Raw genomic sequence first — 6,000 nt, forward strand, 5'->3', positions numbered from 1 at the left:
ACGAGTGTTGAACCAGCTTTGTGTCCCGTGAATAAATCCTACTTGGTCATGATGAATAATTTTCTTAATGTACTGTTGGGTCCTATTGGCTAGTATCTTTTTGAGAATTTTTGCATCCATGTTCATCAGGGATATTGGTCTATAATTCTCCTTTTTCGTGGGGTCTTTGTCTGCTTTTGGAATTAAGGTGATGCTGGCCTCATAGAGCGAATTTGGAAGTACTCCATCTCTTTCTATCTTTCCAAACAGCTTTAGTATAATAGGTATGGTTTCTTCTTTAAACGTTTGATAGAATTCCCCTGGGAAGCCATCTGGCCCTGGACTTTTGTGTCTTGGGAGTGTTTTGATGACTGCTTCAATCCCCCCCCCCCCCCCAGGTTAACCGGGTTTTCTATTTCTTCCTGTTCCAGTTTTGGTAATTTGTGGTTCTCCAGAAATGCATCCATTTCTTGTAGATTGCCTAATATAATGGCATATAACTACTCATAATATGTTTTAAAAATTGTTTGTATTTTATTTGTATTGGTTGTGATGTCTCCTCTTTCATTCCTTATTTTATTAATTTGAATATTTTCTCTTTACTTTTAATAAGGCTGGGTAATGGTTATCTAACTTTTTTTTTAACTTATTAATTCTTTCAAAGAACCGATTCCTGGTTTTGTTGATCTGTTCTACAGTTCTTCTGGTCTCTATTTTATTGAGTTCTGCTCAAATCTTGATTTTCTCTCTTCATCTCCTTGGTGTAGGTTTTATTTGTTGTTCTTTCTCCAGTTCCTTTTAGTGTGAGGTTAGCTTGTGTATTTGAGTTTTCCAATTTCTTGAGGAATACTTCTATTGGGACCTATTTCCCTCTTAGAACTGCATTTGATGTATCCTAAAGGTTTTGAATGGTTATATCTTCATTTTCACTAGTTTCCATGAATCTCTTTAATTCTCTAATTTCCTTGTTGACCTATTCATCTTTAATCTCCACGTGTTTGCATTTCTTCCCCATTTCTTCTTATGATTAAGTTCTAGTTTCAAAGCACTGTAGTTTGAAAGTGTATAGGGGACAATCCCAATCTTTTGGTATCAGTTGAGACTTGATTTGTGACCCAGTAGTGTTCTATTTTGGAGAAAGTTCCATGTGACTTTGAGAAGAATATGCATTCAGTTGCATTCATATGTGAAGTTCTGTATGTATCTGTGAAATCCATCTGGTCCAGTGTATTATTTAAGGTCCTTGTTTCTTTGGTGATGTTGTGCCTAGAAAATCTGTCATTTGCAGAAAGTGCTGTGTTGAACTCTCCTACTATTCGTGTATTGAAATCTAACTATGTCTTTACTTTGGTTATTAATTGATTGATATCCTCGGCAGCTCCCACATTAGGGGCATAAATATTCATGATCGTTAGGTCTTCTTGTTGGTTAGACCCTCTAAGTATGATATACTGTCCCGCTTCCTCTCTTACTACAGTCTTTGGGATAAACTTTAATTTATCTGATATGAGGATTGCTACCCCTGCTTTCTTTTTGAGGACCATTTGACTGGTAAATGGTTCTCCAACCTTTCATTTTCAGGCTGGAGGTGTCCTTATGTCTAAAATGGGTCTCTTGTAGACAGCAAATAGATGGGTCCTGCTTTTTTATCCAGTCTGAAACCCTGCATCTTTTGATGGGATCATTTAGCCCATTCATGTTCAGAGTTACTACTGAAAGATGAATTTAGTGTCATTTTAATACCTAAATGGCTTTTGTGTTTTGTGGATTATTTCTTTGGGTTTCCTCTTTGTTTTACAGTGTCCCCCTTAATATTTCTTGCAGAGCTGATTTGGTGGTCACATTTTTTTTCAGTTTCTGCCTCTCTTGGAAGCTCTTTATTTCTTCTTCTATTCTGAATGGCAGTCTTGCTGGATATAGTATTCTTGGTTGCATGTTCTTCTCGCTTAGGATCCTGAAGATATTTTGCCAGACCTTTCTGGCCTGCCTGGTCTCTGTGGAGAGTCCTGTTAATCTGATATTTCTCTGCATATAATTTAAGAAACTCTTGTCTCTCTGCTTTAAGTATTTTCTCCTTATCTTTGGAATTTGCAAGTTTCACTATTAAATGTCCTGGTGTTGAACACTTTTTATTGATTTTGGGGGGGACCTCTATCTCTTGGATCTGAATGGCCATTTTCCTCCCCAAATTAGGGATGTTCTCAGCTATGATTTGTTCAAATATGCTTTCTGTCCCTCTGTCCCTCTGAGTGCTTTCTACATTACAAATTATATGTAGATTTTTCCTTCTGAGGCTATCTCTTTCCTTTAACCTTTCCTCATGCTCTTTTAATTGTTTTTCTCTTTTTTCCTGATCCTCCTTCCTTGCCATCAACTTGTGTTTTATGTCAATAACTCTTTTTTTTCCACCAAGTAACCCTAGTTAAGACATCCATTTTGGATTGCATCTCATTTTATCGATTCTTAATTGTTGCCTGATTAGATCTAAATTCTGCAGTAATGACGTCCCTTGATTCCTTTATGCTTTCTTCCAGTGCCACCAGTAGCTTTATAATTGTGCTTCTGAATTGGCTTTCTAACATCGAATTTTAATTCATATTCTGTTACTCTTTGGCAGAGAGTACTGTTTCTGTTTCTTTCTTTTGTGGTGGATCCTTCCTTCGAGTCTTTTCACTCAGTGCAGAGTGGGTGTATGTGTGGCTGATTTAAGAGTGTTAACCACAACTGAAGTAAATTTCACCCTAGATGATTCTGATGAGAGCAGAGACCAGAAATTGGAAACAAAGATCAGAACGAAATAAAATAAAAGGACTAGTAAATTGAAAACCATATTTTAAAACAAAGTATTTAAAAATAATAGGCCAAAAATACCAAAGGAGAAGAAAAAAAGATAAAGAGAGAAAGAAGAGAAAAAAAAGTAAAGAGGAAAAAAGGAAAAAAAATAAAAAGGGGGGACTGGGAGATGGTGGTGGTGACGTAGTTGTAGTGGAGGGAGAATGTAGTCTACTTGAGGGGTCCTAGAGGGTGTCCTCTTGGTTCTGAGAGTATTAAGTTCTGTATGTTAGAAGATGCTTAGTCCCAAATTTATATAAACCAGCAATACTTGTAGAAATCCCCAACACTGACCACTAAAACATAAATGAGATGAAAGCGGGGGGCAGAATGGAATGAAGAGAGAATATAATCTCAGAGAATGAGCCAGCACAGTATTCTACTTGGTTCTGGGTACATGCTCAACATGTTTTAGAAGGTATTAACTCCTGCCATTGTAGAACAAAATGAGGCAGAGAAAACAAAAAATACAAAACAAAATTCATATCTCGTATATCTCCCAGAATTAAATTGAGTATGTCGAAGTGAATCTAAATTGGAAAATATATATCCAACATGTAGTTGTAGAAATATGAAAGTCAAAAACGAAGAAACTTAAAAATGAGTATGTGGTAAAATATTGTAGTTAAGGTGGGAAAAGAGAAAAATATTGGAAATATTTAGTCTGATATAAAAACAAGATGTAATGGAAAAAGGGAAAAAAATTTAAAAAGAGGGGCCTCTAGTTCTATATATTGTAAATCCCTCCAACTTCTCCTGGAGCTTTCGAGTGCTGCTTGGTCAAGAACTTGCTAGTCCTCTGTTCTTCCAGCTGGTCCTCTGGGGGAAGGGTCTGCTGTGCTGATTCTCAGGTGTGTGTACCTGAATTGAAATGCCCCACCCCCCTGCTGGGTGGTGGGCTGAGTGGGAGCTGTTTACCCAGTGAGGCCTTTGTTCCCTGGTGGCCTGCCTCTCCCAGGCACAAGATGAAACAAGGAGTTAAAACAACAATGGTGGTGGCTAGAATTGCAGCTCTGGAGTCAGCTCCCCACTAGTAACTAATGCAGTCCTCACTGGCCTAGATGCTCCAGGCACAGGCATGGGTGCACTTATCTTTTTTTTAGTGGAGTTCAATTTGTCAACATATAGCATAAAACCCAGTGTTCATCCCATCAAGTGCCCCCCTCAGTGCCCGTCAACCAGTCACCCCCAGCCCCTGCCCACCTCCCTTTCCACCACCCCTTGTTCATTTCCCAGAGTTAGGAGTCTCTCATGTTCTGTCTCCGTCTCTGATATTTCCCACTTATTTTCTCTCCTTTCCCCTTTATTCCCTTTCACTATTTTTTATATTCCCCAAATGAATGAGACCACTTATCTGCACAGCTTTCAGGGTGCCCAGAGGCAGGAGAGTTCTTGCTATCCTGTGCCCTCCCCACTTCCGCCTGTCCCAGGAAGAGTGCAACATTGTGGGATTCATCTTCTTGGTGCCCTGGGATTCAGGGTATTGTGCTGCTGGAATCATGCCCCCAGGTGGGGTGGCTCCCGAAGGCAGCAGGTCACAGACAACTCTGTCCGGACCGGACCGCCTAACAGACTGGTTTTATCCAAAAGCCCTGCTGGCTGTGCTCTAGTCCCTTACCAAGACTGGTGTGCAGTTTTTGGTGCAGTTTCCCTAGGCGCACTTCCTCTATTAGTGTCTCCTGGAAACTGGAGGCTTCCCTGCCCCTCCTGCGATTCTGCCCAATTTCCCTGCTAAGTGCTTTTCTGTCTGGAAGAAACTGGTGTGAATTTTTAAAGTTCCCGCTTCTCTGGGGCTGGGCTTTCCTGTCCCAGAGGCTTTTGCTTCCCCAGCCTCAGCTGGGCATCTCGCGATGCCCCTCCCCCATTTGATTCTTTTTTTTTTTTTTTTTTTTTAATTCTTTTTTTTTTTTTTTTTTTTTTATGATAGTCACAGAGAGAGAGAGAGGCAGAGACATAGGCAGAGGGAGAAGCAGGCTCCATGCACCGGGAGCCTGACGTGGGACTCGATCCCGGGGCTCCAGGATCGCGCCCTGGGCCAAAGACAAGCGCCAAACCGCTGCGCCACCCAGGGATCCCATGCGCCACCCAGGGATCCCTGATTCTTTTTTTTATTTTTTTCTGCCTTCCTACCTTGCTAGAAGCGAAAACCCTTCTCTCTGTAGCATTCTTGCTGTTCTCTCTTTAAATCTCAGGTCGAATTCATAGGTGTTCAGGATGATTTGAAAGTTATCTAAGTAAGTTGGTGGGACCAGGTGAGTTGAGGACCCCTACTCCTCTGCCATCTTGCCCCACCCTCTGACTTCAAAACTTTTGTCCTTTTCAGCACACCAGGCAATCTCCATTGCCTTTCTGATTTTACTCAATAACTATTTGTTGAGTGAGCGAGTGAGTGAATAATGAGAGGAAGTAGTACTAGAGCATATTCAGGTTGAATCCCATGTTAATGTATATATGAATGTTTCGGTAAGTTCTTGGGCAAATGGAGCTGGTAAAGCACAGTGGTAAGAAGAATATCTCGTGACAGCACGTCTGTATGCCAGGATCTATGGCAGGAAAATTCATTTAGACTCTATTTCATTCAATACTCAAAATGAACTCAGGAGTCAAATGTTATCCAGCATCTCTTCTTCAGTTGGGCAAATAAGCTCAGAAAGGTTATGCAACTTGCTCAAGGTGGCAGAATAGGAATGTGAACGTGGGTCTATCCAACTCCAAAGTAGATCCTGCTTCCACTATACTGCTTTATCCTGGGAAACTTCAGATTAGAAGCTGCGAGGCAGGGGCCAGTAGAAATATATGTGGAGCAAGATGGAAGGACAGAGATTAAGCACTAGAAAATACACTGAATCCTTTAGACTGAGGAAGATAGAGGTATAAAAAATACTAAACAGGGATCCCTGGGTGGCGCAGTGGTTTGGCGCTTGCCTTTGGCCCAGGGCGCGATCCTGGAGACCTGGGATTGAATCCCACATCAGGCTCCCAGTGCATGGAGCCTGCTTCTCCCTCTGCCTATGTCTCTGCCTCTCTCTCTCTCTCTCTCTCTGTGACTATCATAAATAAATAAAAATTAAAAAAAAAAAAACAAAAAATACTAAACATAATGGGAATGAGATCTTTGGATCCATTGCCTCCAGGGTTGGGGATATAAGAGGAGATAAATGACAACTGGCTTCTGAAGTGGGATCCTGA

This window comes from Vulpes vulpes, chromosome X, assembly GCF_048418805.1.
Source record: "Vulpes vulpes isolate BD-2025 chromosome X, VulVul3, whole genome shotgun sequence".
Classification (NCBI taxonomy): Eukaryota; Metazoa; Chordata; class Mammalia; order Carnivora; family Canidae; genus Vulpes; species Vulpes vulpes.